We start from the raw sequence: 16,357 nt of genomic DNA on the forward strand, positions 1-16,357 counted from the left end.
AGGAGCCAAGGTCTTGCCTCCCTTATAACCCACAAGTTTAAAAGTCATTTTTTGCATCACAAACTATCAGTTTCTTCTTCTGTGTAGCAACAAACATTGTTTATCAATGACTGTGAGAAACAATTGTTCTCAAAGACTAATTACTGTATGTTATTGAACTGAAGTCTACTGCTAATAAACATCTTTATAAAATAGATTAAAAATCTGTGGCCAAATGTACTAGAATAACTGAAAGAGACATATTAGTATACTTAACATTAAGTCTGAACAGTTTTTTATTAAATGAACTGCAGTTACATATACATATATTTAAACTACCTTTAACAGTCAACTTATAATTTTGCTTTATGCATTTTTCAAATGCTTTGGCATTTATGAAATTCTTTCTTCATTTATGATTAGTATATCTGATTGGACCCTTTTCCTTGTATTTTTTTTAATTTAAATGCAACTCTCCATATTATAAAAAGAAAAAATCTTTGCAAATCACCTATGCACGGAATCACTCAATCGCCACCAGCTGTTTTTCTTAGATTAAATAAGTACCCTCACTGCACAAATGTTTTAAAAAATAAGAGTATGTAATGAATTTGTCATACAGTTACACAAAAGAATAGTTGGCCAGTCATACCACTATCAGATCAGCAAAAATTACAGCTAATTCTAAGACCAGACTTTGCTCCCCAGGGCCATATAAACTGAGCTGGAATATAAACAGGATTCCACACATTGCCCAGGGAGACAAACCAGAGTTTCCACCCCCTTAGCCAAAGATGTATAGACTGCCAAAGATGCGTATTCCGAGATGTCTATCATAGCATGAAGCCTTGCCTCATAATGCTTTTCCTGTTTGCTTTATGAATCAATCTGATGCTGGCTGACTTAAAAGCTTTTCTTCTCTATCCCTGATGGTAAAATGAAGCAGACTTTAGGATTCTGGAGAAGATCAGAAAATGACTCCCACTTTATTATTTTGTGTGGGTTTTCTTCCAATCAGATTCAAATGTTTGGAGACTCCCACAAGGCTCAGTTCTTGAATTTATGTTGTTCTATATATGTGCTTTTTCATTTGGGGTATCTGATTCAGGGATATACTTTTGGGGTACTAATTTAAGGATACACTTTATGTGCATGATACCTGATTGTTACCCTGATTGTTTTACTGTCTGAGGTCATCTGGAAGCTTTCAAATTTGCCTGAACAGCTAAGCAAGAAATATTCTAGAGATTTCAGAAAGTCCTCATAGCCTAAGGAAACCAAATTTTTATCCATTACATCATTTCTGGAATGATGTCTATTTCTTGTTTTCAATTTCTTTTACTAAAAAGCCCAGAGAGACAAATAAGAAAATGTGGGGGGAAATAATCAGGGATAGTTTCTTTTAACCTAAACTGTATTGAATGGAACTCTTGATTCTTAAATCCATGAAAAAATTTTTGTGTCATCATCTCTGTGACAATTAAAGCCTATACTAAAAATCTCTCAGAGAAGCAATCATTTATAAAACTAGATTTTCTTTATATCCCTCTATATGACACCTGATTCTGAATAATCACTTTGCACATGCAAATTAATTGTAATTAATTTTAATTAATGTGTAACCAAATGCCTGCACCTTGTATTTCCTGATGATGCTCAGTTGTCAAGGTGATTAATGCACCCACACAAAACTAGCAGGTAATCAGATCTTCACGTCAAATTTACTTTAATAGTCTTTTCTTTTAGACTAAAATGAGCTTCAATTCAGACTTGGTCATTGCTTTCTCCTTCCACAATATCAGATTAACATCTTATATTGGCCTCAGAAGTAACTTTAGCACACAATCTTAACACTAACTTAAACACCCAAAAAAAAAAAATCCAAAGAGGAGACAGATTATAAATATAATTTTAAAATACTGGTGCAATATGAATTCTACCCTTTCATTCAGAAATTTATAATAAGATATTGCAAGATTTTTTTTCATTATTCACTGGTGCTGAAAATCCCCACTATGTAGCATAATCTGAACCTAATACTAATTACCCAACTAAAACTGTGGTTTTCTCCCAGCGTTATTAAAACACACTTCATCCCTTGGCTGCAGGAAAATCAGGGTGCTGCAAACTGATCCTTCTTTACTCTGTTTCTGAAGTATTTTATTGATGATTGACATCATTGACTGCGTTGTTCTCATTTGATGATACCAACACTGTCAATGTAGTTCAAGGTTTTACACAAAACTGCCTAAAATAATGACACGAAGTGCTAGAAAGAAAATTTAAAAAATAGAAAAATAGGCAATTTAGAGATACTGTGAAACTGTGTCTGCATTGGAAGAAGAAAGAAAAATTATTAAAGAAGGCAGTATAAAAACTGGCATGAGCAACCATTGTGTCAGTAAATGCAGCTTTTTGCCTTCACAGACAAAATGTACAAATCTGCAAATCACAGCAGATAATGGCATAAGAACTGCTAGTTCTCTCAAACACCCCAAAGCACACTGGTTCCACTCCTCTGGAAAAGAAAGCCTTAGCAGCTCTTCTACAGGATCAGCTTCTCTGAACTTTAAAATTTAGGTCATCAGTATTTCAATACTTTGATCAATCATTTAAGTAAAAGCACAGCACTTACCTAAATTGTCTAAACAGCAGTGTTTCTTTAGCCAAAAATACCATTAGAAACACTGATCAAATTCAATTTAACCAGAATACTAGAAAAATGTAACATACGGGAATTGATTCATTCTTAACATACAGACTTTTCTGCTGTTTTCTAATTCTTCACATTTACCCCCAGCCAAAACAGTCTCACAGTAATTAAAATGAAGGTAGATTTAATAAATCCTGATCAAACTCTTTGTCTTTCTGGAAATGATAAACTGACTACACAAAATTCCCATATCTGTCTCTAGTGTGCAGGAAAAAGGAGCCCGTTTATTGGAAAGGATTCTAAAAATCATGCAACCATGAATTTTCTTTTAAAAATTCACCATTATAGGTATTTGAACTCTGGGAAAACCTGCTAAAGAAATTTTGTCAAATTCCAACAAATTTTATAGCTTGAAGAAATGAAAACATCTCTATAAGAACATGAAATGAAAAATTAGAGGAAATGTGAAGAGCTGGTAGCTACAAAAGTTCTACAGAGATTTCCTTTATAAATTAGAAGTATTAAAATTTAAGTTCTCAGAGTTAAGCAAAATGCTCAGATGCATGCCTAATTCTCTCTCAATTTTTGATTTTAAATAAACAGATATGAATTTTGATGAAAATGAAAGAAATTGCATTATTCAGGGATCACCACCAAACTATACAACAAAGGTCAATAGTTCATCACGACAGACGAGTCCAGCAATAATCTCAATGGGCTCAGTACTACTCTTGAACTGAGTCTAACACCATCCCTGCCCTATATTAAAAACTTGGAGATGTAAAGAAGAGTATGAGGGAGAAAGGAGGAGTTTTTACACCAGTTGAAAACCACCATATTGAATCACGAGCCAAAATATTTCTTTGCAACAATCACACTTCCATTTATTCCTGAACTCATGCATATAAGAGAGGCTTATGAAGTTTTACCAACATACCTAAGGACAGAATATGAGGAAAAATAATCTAAGCTTTCAGCAACTTAGCTTTTCTTTGACCTGTACGCCAAAAACACTTTAAGCAACCACATGCTTTGTCATACTGGAAGTTTGTCCTCTGGCAAGAGACCACATACAAAAAGTTTCAAGTGAAATCACGATTTGTATATGGGGCTTGAAATGCATGTGGGACAATTTAGTTTGTAATCGAAAGCACACTGACTGTTTTATGAAAGGAGCTACTGAAACTCCACTTTCACCAGAATTCTTGAAAATTTATTTCTTTCTTTGTAGAAGGAATAAAACTCCTAGAGGATCATTTCTGTTTTGCACAGTACCATTAATCTCTTGTCCTCTTACCAAAAATACTTCCTAAATTTAGAAAATGGGAAGAGTTATTGCCTCACACATACTTTCAGAAAAAGAAACTTTGATGATAAACAGTTTTCTCCCTTTTCACCATTTTCTTTAAGAATGCATACCAAAATGCTTGAGTGTCTGCAGTAAAGGAAGGCCATACATTTGTTTTCAGGTGTAGTGTCTTTTAGACTCGGAAAACAGACGTTCCAACTGCTGCTTACACTTCTGCAAAGCAAATATACTCTAGAAACATCCTGGCTCAAAACTCTCTTTTTCGTGTATATAAAGCTTTAGAATTGCATGGAAAAATATGCCTTTTTTAAAAGCTAAATGTTTAAATAGTCATTTATTATTAACTCAGGTACACTAAAAAGAGTCATTTAATTTGCAGTAGGACACATAAATGAAATGTTGCTGGGAGTTATAAACCAGGATTTTTTGCTATTTGGTTTTGGGTGTGGGGATCTTTTTTTAGAAGATTATCTTTTAATTAAAATCACATCTTCAAATTCTTAAAATGCAAAATCCTTGTTACAAATCCCTTCTGTAATCCATAGCATTTAAAAAATCCTTATCCAACAAATCCATTATTTTAAGGACTTATTTCCACTATTTCCCTCCCATTTAGAAGCTTGGGCACACAAAGAACTTTTCAATAAGGCTGAAAATGAAAGCAATATCCCATCAGTTTTAGAATAAGTGTAACACTAACCATGGAGTAATAATGGAATTCCACCTTAGGGTGTAACTAAGAATAGACTTCCCTTGCTCCTGCCATCAAAAGCATACAGGCAACACTTAAAAGGGTAAAGTCACAGCAAAGATTACTAAATACAATCCCAAGATCCAGAACACACAGTAGAGATGCTGTGTGCCAGCTCCACTGTTCATAAATAATAAAAAACCAAAGCCATCTAAACGTGGACAGGACTGTGAGATAGGATATTACCAGCAGCGCCAACACACGGTGCTTGTGGTATTTCTACAGCCAGTTCATCTGGCTATAGATGAGCTAGCCATTTCCTCTAAATAAAGGAAAGCAGTTTTCCAACAGTTCTTTCCATACTCACACAGTTAACCTCCTGATAGCTTCCTTAAACAAGCTGAAACCTAAGAGTGCTGTCCTAGAAAAACAAAAAGACAAAGGGTGATATCCTGTTAAGTGCTTTCCCCACCTCCCATCCTATGCACAAACGCAGCAATACATGTTTAATTTCTGTTCTGCACCAGTGCTCCTCTTCAGCCTGATTGCAGATACAAAACCAATTTAAATTATTAAATTAAGACCTTAGTTCTCAAATGGCAGCAAAATAGCCCTGCCAAAACCAGACTCACACTCGACAATTCAAAGCCAGAAGTACTACATATTTCACACACTTGCTGCACAGAGCTCTTAAGGTTACTGCAGAATGCGTTAGCTGGTGTTAACATGCACACAACTTCAAACATGTGCTCATTTTTCTGGTAGAAATCCTTTTATTAATTTACATTGACAAAACATCGATCACTGTAAACAGCCTGAGCCAACCCAGGGGAGTGCTGGCCCATCCCCATGTTGCAGTAATACTTCAAATTCATTAGCAGAGGATTTTTTAATTTTGAAAAGCACAGTGGTATCTACTAATGTCTACTAATGTTATTACTTTTTCTAGCCTATGTTTTCATGTCTCTTTTCCCTTCATGTGGACTTGGTGAAATCACTAGCTAAAATAACTTATGGGTTTGATTTTCAATTCCCTAATTCTCTAGGAAGTGTTTTTCTAAATATGGGTAGGTTTTACTTACATGCATTTAAAATTACTGCTGGCTTAGGCTATTTAGTATTTAAACTTAATTAGCAAAGCCAGAAAACATCAGAGTTAATAAGACTCCAAATGTGTAAGTTAATTGGCTCTGTGGTATATCAAGTTTTTTTTAAATGCAAATTAACTTTTGTGACAATATTTGTGGTGTCCAAGGGCCCATATTGAGACGAATATTATCCAATACCTTGATCAATGGGACTGAGCACAGGCTCAGCAAGCTCACAGATGGCACCAGGCTGAGCAGTGCTGCTGGTGGAGAAGGGATGGCTGAGAGGGACAGTGACAGGCTGCAGGAATGAGCTCCTGGGAACCCTCAAGGGCCAGGTCCAGCACCTGGGTGGGGACAATGCCCAGTGTCAGAACAGGCTGGGTGATGAGCGAGTGCATGGAGAGCAGTGCTGCAGAAAAGGAGTGGAGATAGCAGTGGATGAAAACTTAAGATATTATTTTCTAACAAAGATTACAGTCAGCATATCGTCATGTACCAGAATGTTGTTAATTGAGAGCTTTGACAATCTCCCCTTGATATTCAGGGAAATGTCATCCCTACATTCCCAAGTGTTCCATAGAGCTGTTGGGTTGTGCAAATGTACAGCAGAGAGGGACATGAGAGCAGAACCCTAAAGAGATAAGACACGGATAATTTTTCACACAGTTTGAGGGATGAGTGCACTCTGGCAGGTAGGTATTTTGGTTTGGTTTCTTTTAAAAAAAAAACCTTGTAAACAGCATGCTTTTTAACCTAAAGCTAAAATTTTATGCTTGTCAAAAGAATTCACCACACCACAATCTCACTAAAAAAGAAAGGAAGAAATTAGTTTGCACTGACTTTTTTAAAAAAAATATCCTATTTTTGGATCTGCCAGAAACTAAATTTAAGGCATCCACCAATTCAATGCAGCTCTGCCTATCAGTTGATATTTGCCAACCAAGTCAGTCCTTCTCAAGAGGGAAGTAGTGGGGGTAATGTTTAAACATTTGAGAATGCAGAACACTTATTTCACTCTGAAATTACAGGAACACATTAAAATCAGAAAGATAGAGTTGATTGTATACGAGAATATTGGAGTGAAGGAAACAGCACCAATGTCCTCTACAACAGCCTTGCTGCACAGTGTTCTACCACAACTACAGAAAAGAACTCAAGTCATATAAGAAACAACCTGCACAGGTAGTGTATTGAGTATTTATCATTCTGTGAAGTTTTTCAAGAGCCTCTTAAAGTGAAGCTCATACATCAGCTCACAATTTTTTTTAAAAAAAGAAATAAAATCCACTTAGCACCTGCTCTGATTCTTTTTCCACTGCCTGGGAAACTAAGTGTTGCTTGGTAACCCAAATCCATCTGTTCAAATTTCCTCTTCCAGTCTTCCATTTTTATCAGAACAGAGAAACCCACACATGAACTTAAAATACAATCAGGGGAAAAAAAAAAAAAAAACACCACCAAACTATTTTATCACTGCATACACTGCATAAAAGATACAACAGTTCCTTATCTGTTTTTAAATTATGGCACAGTAAAAAATGTCTGATGTTGTCTCTTAGAAGCAACAACACTTCATATCACAGATTAGTTTTAAGAATGGGAAAAGAAATTATTTTATTCCTTTTCCTTACCTCAAGGCAACACAAGGAGCAAGACAGCACTTCCTCACACAGTTCAAACGTCACCTTTTCTGTATCTACATGGCTGCCATGAATACCTAAACCAGGTGCTGAGCAACAATTTAAAAATTACTTCCCTGTGCATCAGTACTCAAAATAAATGCTGAATGCAGAGCTACTATAAATAGAGCCATATCTTTTGTTTTCTCCAAAGATGTAAATCAAAAGAATCCTGACCAAAATTACTGCTATTATTTATTATGATTAAAAACAGACTCTAAAGGAGAATTTTCGAAACTTTGTGTATCCATATAACGATGCTTGCATAGGTTATGACTGGAAAACTGGCAAATAGAGGAAAACTGCATGTTGACATAGGATACTAAATTCTACACAGCAGACATGATTACATGTATTTATTAAAAATCCATGTTCCAAACAGAAGTGGCAGCAGTAACAAACCAACCTTATCTATGTTTTCCATGTTTTACTGGTTTTTTTTAGGCACAAAACCTACCTCAGTATAGGTATGGGGTTTGGTTTGTTTTGATAACTTTTAGAAGGCCTGAACACAGCAGGTACAGTTTCAACAAATAAAACTGCCTTAATATACTGAGAAAAAAATATTACATGCCATATATTATCTGATTTCTGTATATTTTTAAACTCAAAAAACTGGAATTACTGCTATTATAAATATCTTTTGTCATATTTGTTTCAAAGGAGAGGCAGAGTCAGCTGAATGCGTTTCAGAGCAATACTTTGTTTCAGGAGAACTTTATAAAGAAGAAGGTTTAATGCTTTCTTCTCTTAGCCAGACTGTCCTTCTTCTGAAGAACACATTCTCTTTTATGTGGGGCACAGGACAATGTAACACATGACCAGCCCAGAGGTTCTGCAGGGACCTCAATTCATACCGAAGAAGGAACTTGCTCTTTTTTACCATTTCTCCTTTCCCTTGAACATTGAAATTAAAGATTAACTTAATTCAGCCTAAGGCAAGTATGGGATGCATAGACAAGACACCATCAACCTTTTCAAGCACTGGTTCATACACTGAAGAATATATAAAAAGCAGAGGAGTTACAGCAGACAAAAGTTTCAACTTAAATACTTTTGAACTTCCAGAACAAAAAAGTCTATATCTGAATTCCTCCTCCCTTGCAGAATTTCCACATATTGATCAGTAGCATTATTAAATGGACATCTACATGGACTTTTACATACCTGTATACATTTCATACAATGTTAAGTATAGATATCACAATATCAGTTGCTATTCCACAAAATGGCCGTTTTTCATTATCAAAGCGGCAAACTTCTCGCTCTAAATAGGAAATCAGAACAACTTATTCAGCCCACAGCTTCTTTCCCACAGTTATGCCAGGCTGCACACTACTACCATTTTCATTAAAAACTTGCAACTCATACTAATCAAAAGACCAAAAGCACATTCATTGTATGTGTAAAAATACAGACATTTCCCATCCATAAGCAGACATATTTGTCACTAAGTCATTCCAACAGCATTTTGATCATTCATCAAATCTACTTCTCATTTTAAGGTGGGAAGGAAGGTCAGAACACACGTCCAGTGTTTCATGCAGAGCTACCCCATTCACCCAGTTTAACAATTGCACAACCCCAGCTGTCCCACTCAAGAACTGTTTCCTCATCAGGACAGTGAAAGACATCTCATGGGACACCTTATGTGCCAGAAGGAATCAGGATCCACAGTTTTAGGAATCCACAGCGGTGCCTCCTTCCAGGATCAGGAAAGCACACACAGTGCTCCCCTCAGCTGAGCAGCCTTGAGCAGCACAGGGATACACGGCACTGCTTCCCAGGGGAGTACTAATGGCAAGAGATTGCTCTTATTTATACCAGTTGGATAAACAAGTTTAACTCATTATTTATGAAAATACTTCTGAACTAGAGAAATTATTTTGATGCCATTTTGATTCAATTAGCTTGTGATCCCCACGGCAGGCAAAAGTCTCATTGGTAAGCGAAGATATGTAGAATAGAAACGGAATTCTCAACATGCTGAAAGACTCTTGTTAAAGTCATTTCAGTCAATAAGCCATTTCTTCAAGGTTTGTCTTACACTAAACATGTTCTCTAGTACAATTACAAGCTAAAATTCCACTTCAGAATACTTTTTGCCCCCCACAAATGCCAAAAACATAAAATACCAGCAACGGAAATGAGAAAGGATATTCAATAGTATAAGCAAAATGACCAATAAAAGTGTTGGTTTACTTCTCCATTCTAACTGCATGAAAAAGACTGGTTTTATACAACTGTGAAACTACCTTCAGTTTGACAAGGAAATTTGCAGCAGCAGAGGCTGGCAGAAGAATCTAGTGTTACTATGGAGATTTGATTTTTAGAGATTCACTTGTAAAGAGCAATTCTCTTTGGAAAACACAGTATGTTGCTAAAGAATCCTTAGCCACAATGAGAAAAGCCAATCTGAAAAAATCTTGATCTCTATTCAGCACTTAATAAATGCACTAAGACTTCACAATCTACATACTGTTGACAAAATTAGCATAATGAAAACTTGCAGGTTAAGTGTATACCAGATGAATTCTTTTCAGAATATTCTATGGCCTAAAACTCATAACAGAAAACAGAGAACATTTTAGTCTGTGTTCTGACACACGGATTGTGATGTGCGTAACAAAGGAGAACCAACCTTTCCCTAACTTTTACACACATTTCAAAAAACTTCTCACAGACACATTAATAATGTAGTTCTGAAATAGCTGAACAAAAAGTGCTAAATAAGTGAAAACTACAAAATTTCACTCAACAGTTCCTTGCCAAGTCTCCACCTTAAAGACTACTATATTTTAGGGGATGAAATCATTTTCTTTCATCATTTAGTCTTAAGCCTAGTTATTAGAACATAAATATTAATGCTGTTAACTCACTGATTATCAAGTTAACAGAAAATTTTTGTGCACTAAGGCTGCAATGAACTATTGCCCCTGACTTAATATATTTATGGTTCATCCATCCATCAATTTTACACTTTTCTTCTGATACTTCTGTTAGGAGCTAGGCATCTGTAAATGCTGACACTTCTCTTTAGAGATTCTGTAACTCATACTGACTATTCTTTTCTTTCCACTCTCCCTTCACACTACAGAGCAACAACTCTTAACCTCAATACCACCTGAAATGTTTGATTTCACATTTATTTCATATTTCTTTCTTAAAGTTTTTATAGCCTTAGACAAGGTCAGTCCTAACAATTCTTTCAAATGTGGCAGTTTGTTTTCTATGCCCTCCCAAACATCCCTGTGAGGAATTTGATCTAGGCCTTCTGTAAATCACTAGGGAGCTTGAATCTGACACTGGTTCAAGCACACAGGAGTCCACTGAACATGCCAAATCTTCAGCCTAGATAGAAATGCCATTCATACACATTCCATCGTTTCAATTCACTGCTTAAGCTACATTTAGAAGCTCTCAACAGTACCAATGCACCAAATTGTCAATAAATGACAAAAAAATCTGCTAAATTACCCAGTAAGTCTACAAATTAGATTTTCCTTAATTTAAATATAGCAGTAGGCTGATAATAACCATTACCCAAGCTCTACTGACATCAGATAAGGTTTACAAAAAAAGACATTTTGGCACAAGATAATTCAAACCAAAGAGTTCCAGATAATTTAAGGGTTAAAAAATATAAGAGGTAGGTTAACTGCACAGAGAAGAGAGAAACTGTGTGAAATAAGAACAGAAACTTAGAGAGTATAAAAAGTTAGCTGGTGGAAAATTGCCAACTACATAACTCTGTTGACATATTACAGAAACAATTTATTCCATAGTATTTAAGCAAGAAGTAATGCAGTAAGTAAACTATCTGGTTATTTACAGCTCTCTATGGACTCTCACAATAGAGTCAGGCAGATTTTCTAGGCCCCTATATCTTACCACACAGCCTCCATTTTCAAAATCACTTCTTCACATATCCTGCCAATTGATGGACTTATCCCACAAATGTCAAAAATTCTTGGCATCAACTCCTACCTAACAGAAATATCTTCAGGAACAGGTCCACAGTCAGTACCTCAGCATGCCAAAGGCTCCCTTTACAGGCATTATTCATTTTCTATCTGGATGTAGCTCTGTGCCTTTTTTCAGAAGGCTGGATTTCAGGGCTGAACTTTGGCTCTCAGCAGGTCTCTGTGAACCAATGGTCTGACTCTTTCCTAATTTACATCAGCACAAGTGTAATTCTAGTCAGTGACATCACTGCAGCAAAGTCATTGCAAACTAAATCATGTGCAAGTCTTTTAAGTATAACCATGAATATGAGGGTCTTACTGTATTTAGAGGCAATAAAAATGAAATGGATGTAACATTTTCATTTAGTAGCAAACATTCTAACAATAAAGCATCGTTCTACGTTAAATCTCTTACTTGCACTTGTTTCTTCCACTGCTCAAGTCCTCCACACCCCATATCTCTGTAAACACAGTTTTGGAAGTGTATTATTCTATGAGAAACCTAACACCAAAGTTTCTTTCCAATTTTAATAAAAACATACTTAAAAATAACTATGTTTTATATACTTTTATTGGAAGTTCTTTGTCTTATTGCATTTGGATGACAGCATTTTCTTTAGAACAGTATACAGCATAAGGACATTTTTATAGAAAAAATGAGTGCAATCTAATCCTTTTCACAGGCTTCTTCTAATCTTCTCATTCTTCGTGTTTTCTGTGAGGAAAATGATGGTACACAGGGTGTGCTCATCGCAGGGTAATCTATAAGAAAGAATAGAGCAATAGATGGTTTATTTTATTTTACAGAGCAATTAGGTTAAATGATTGTGAGTCTGTACTTCATTAATATTTATCATTCCAAGTAGCATTCTAAGCAGCTACTACATGGGCCTCATATCAAATGGGCAGAATTAGAAGCCAAGGAACTGCATCATTACCTGCCTCCATTAAGTCTTTCAAGTTGCATTCATCAACTCCTTTTTCTGACCTTCCTCCTAGGCAATGCATTTCCTACCAGATGTCAAGACTCTGGAAGACAAGAAAAGGAAAAAAGAACCCTAAATTGATCTGTAGTTCATATTTTCCAACCCCTTAAAACAAAAAAAGTAAAGCGAGAAATTAAAATATAATTACAAAGTAAATTTAATTGAAATATATGAAAAAAAAATATTGCCACATACATGCACAAATTGTTAACTTTGTGATCACAAACATAAATATGAGTGTGACTGACAAATAATTCATTCACTGGAGCAAACTTACCACAGAAAGGCTGGTAGGACTTCTGTGGTTCACCGGGAAGAATGGGCCACCCTGAGGGCCCCCCTTTAGTTCTTCTGCTACACCCTGATGTTCTCCTCATCTGCAAATGTCTGCATACAGAACAAACCCTACATACAGAATAAGTACCATTTTATGGGGTTCTTCTGAATTAATCAATGACTGGTTCACAAAATGAGAAATGGTCAAGTTAATGAGGGTTTTCTTGCTCAGGAACCAGACCTCAACATGGTTCAAAATGTCACTGTTGGTTCTCTTACCTATCTATAGGAAGAGGAACTAAATCTCAATATCTTTCTCTCTTTTCTTGAGCATATTAGTGCTACCAAGTTTCTGTTAGAATAGCTTTTAAAAACAGTTCTTCGAAATTCAACTCAATTATCACAACTTACCTGGTTGTAAACAACTAGTCTGTTTATTCACAATGAACAATACTTTAGAGGTTAGATTTAAAGAATTTTTCCACACACTGCTGTTTTGCTTATGCATTTCTCAGGGGGTTGACTGTTGTGTTGGTTTGGGATGGGTTTTTTTTTCAATAATTAAGTCTCATATGAATTATTTTTCCCTTAGATTACTCAACAGCCTTACTCATGAGATAGGTCTTTCCTGACAGTCATATGGGCTTCCAGTACTCACAAACCAAATATTCTAGCCAGTGTTTAATGGTCATTCTCAATTACCAACATCTAAATACAGATGTTTATATCCATATTTGGATGCTAATCATTATTTGCCTATACCCATCTGAATTGTCAAAGTTTACTTTATTGGCAAACACCAGATGAAGAAAAAATGGACTCTGTACCTCTATTATTAGATTAGCTCTCTAAGGTGATTAAATTTGAGGTGACAGTAGACCAGAACTTTCAAGCTGAGTGAGAAGCAACTTGGCCTCAGGGTAAGGGCTAAAGAACACAGCAAGAACTACTCAGACACAGCAGCAATAGCTGGAGAGAGGGCAAATTGTTTTCTAGATGACAACTTATACAATTAACCTCATGGGCTTCCCTTACTATTTAAAGACCTGTGACTTCAGAATCTGAGAAACTCAAATCTAAACCAAACAATCTGAATAGTCTCATGGCTGGAAGGTGGGACATCTCAAAAGTAAGTCTCAAAGATTTAATTGTAATTTTTAAGTATAGGTACTGAGAACAAAATATTTACATGAAAACGTCCTTGCAACAGTGGAAGGAACTGCAAGAGTCCATCACTTCCTTTCTGCACGTGCTCAGAATGTCTCTAATACTGCCAGCACTAAGATACAAATTGTTTGCTGAAAATTGAAACATATCCGAATTACTGAACATTCTTTGTCTTCCTCTTGGAACTAAGTTTAATGAGGATGTTCAGAGCGTGTTCTGTCCTTCCATTCTCAAGTAGCTCAGCTCAGTACACTTGTACTGACTACCTTCACTAGGGCTGGACATCCTTAGATTTCCACCTGGGAAACACGAGATTGCCATGAGCACAGAGCTTCTGTCAGACTGCTGCAAAGCTACTGAGTTTACTTTCCAGTAATTCTGAAAAATCCCAATTTTTTGCATTTTTTAAATACACGAAAGCATTTCCCATTTTAGTAGAGTTTGAGGACTAGAAGTTTCATGGTATATTAAAATACCACAAAGAAAACTCTCCCCTTTGTTTTTGCAGATTGTAAGAGTTTTGCATATTTAAGCACAAAAGCTGTATTTTCACTTGAATACATATAAAACTCACTGAGCTTCAAAGGTCCAGTCCCTGAACACATCTTGTGTGGTCTTTATTTTCTAAAATTTATTTCTCAAATTTTGATCAGTGTCCTTCAACCACAAAGAAATCAAGATCATAACCTATTAAGTTCCAAATTTCCAAATACCCTAAAATACCAGCAGAACCTGTTCAAAGCAGCCAAGCAAAATTTGGAACAGGTACATCTCACTGCTACTTCTCAGACCACTTCTCTGGTGATATTACATGAAAACAAAGCATCTTAAATATTCTAAGTTATTAAATTAAATTTGTCAATACTTTAAGCAAGATCATAAAAACAGTATTGTTCAAAGAGTTTGCCTTCATCAGAAAAAAAATGCTGAGATTTTAAAGCCCGTAATTTCCAACAGAAAACATTTAACAGAAAGCAGTCTGGGCACTGCTCAGGTTACAAGCGAATATATTCTATACTTAAGAATTTGCATTACCATAACACATTATCTCATATAATTAGATTTTTCCAAAACCTCTAGAAAATGAACTTTCCACATGCTCTGGATTTTTGTTTATGGCCTAAACATGGTGTGCATGAACTAAACAATGCATTGTGGTAATAGGAATTATGAAAGAGCAACACTACAGCCTAATGGCCTATAGAAACAGTTCCGTAAAACCATCATTATCTCCAGCACAATATATCTTACACATATCACAGACTTTTAGTTTTGATCTTTATACCAAAAAGGGCAGAGATTTTAAAAAAACCTAATATAAATCCCCCAAATATCCAAAATATCCTTAGTACTAAACTCCTGAGCTCTGAACCTATTCTTCTGCTGCTATGATAATGTACACGTAGTGTAAAAGTCAGTGAATAAATTGTATTTTTCACATGCCACCCAAGAAGCTGCAGTATAAGACTTTTCTCAGTTACTTACTGATATTTTTGCCTTTCCTATTTTCTTGTTATTTAGCAATGAACAGATGGACCACTAAAAAAATAAATAAATCACAGTCCATACTGTAACAGTCCATGAGCTACTAAAAAAAAATTTAAAACCATCTTTTAATTCAGTACTATTTTATCTTAACACTTAAAGCAAGACAGACTTTCAATAAAAAGTCAAAGAATTGCTTGCTCATTTAACCCCAACTGAGAAAACAAAAAAGTTAGATTTGATTTCTCAGTGCATTAAATTAGGCAAGATTAACAGATTCATATATAAGCACACTTTAGTGTGGCTCAGCTGTTATGGTACAATGACATCTAAAACAGTTTTTGACATGTGCTTTCAAGACAAAGCAATATATTGCTTCCAGTTATCACCTGTAGTGTTGACAATTATGAAAAATTAACGACACCTCATTATTTTCCCTCCTTCCTCCACGATAAATCATTACCTCAGTTCCTTTTCAAGAAATCGCCAACCAGTCCCTGAAAAATCCCAAAGAACTTTGTTCTTTACAGGTCATTTCCTGCTTTTTTATCTTTCTGGTTTCCAAGTTAGGTGAGACTCTGTTTCAGTGTGACAACATCTAAAATCTCATGTCCTTCAGGAACTTGCCAGCAACAAGAAATACAAGTGTAATGTAATAATGACTTCCAGTTCTGTCATCACATTGAACAATCCCAATACAAATTACTTTGTTCAGGTACCAGAGTGCATAAATCCACTCTTAATAAACTGGCTTAACACAGCTATGAGTATTTTTTAAGATATTTCCTTTACCTTGCAGGATTTTGATAGGCTGTTCACTCAAGACAGCATTGGAAAAAGTATTTTTTGAAGTACATCTCTATAACTGCCAGGTGTTCTGTAAGACTCCACAGTTACAAAATACTCAGTGTATGCAGTGCCTCTCCTTCACAGGAAGTGTCAATTTTTAAAATTTATTTTTACACCAAGAATCAGGATGTGTCATTCTTCAAATCTTAAATGTTGGAAGGCACAGTTTAGACATCCAGAGCTCTGAAGGCATGCAAATTAGTGCAAAACATACAGTTCAATTTTAT

At 35.6% G+C, this 16,357-nt stretch overlaps 1 protein-coding gene across 10 annotated transcripts in view; it reads right to left on the reverse strand.

Moving 5' to 3' along the window:
• Positions 1-16,357, reverse strand: part of ERC2 (ELKS/RAB6-interacting/CAST family member 2) — a 420,178-nt gene that overhangs the window by 333,725 nt on the left and 70,096 nt on the right. The window lies entirely within an intron of this gene.

The sequence above is a fragment of the Passer montanus genome, unplaced genomic scaffold (genome assembly GCF_014805655.1).
Source record: "Passer montanus isolate IOZ18808 unplaced genomic scaffold, ASM1480565v1 scaffold9, whole genome shotgun sequence".
Classification (NCBI taxonomy): Eukaryota; Metazoa; Chordata; class Aves; order Passeriformes; family Passeridae; genus Passer; species Passer montanus.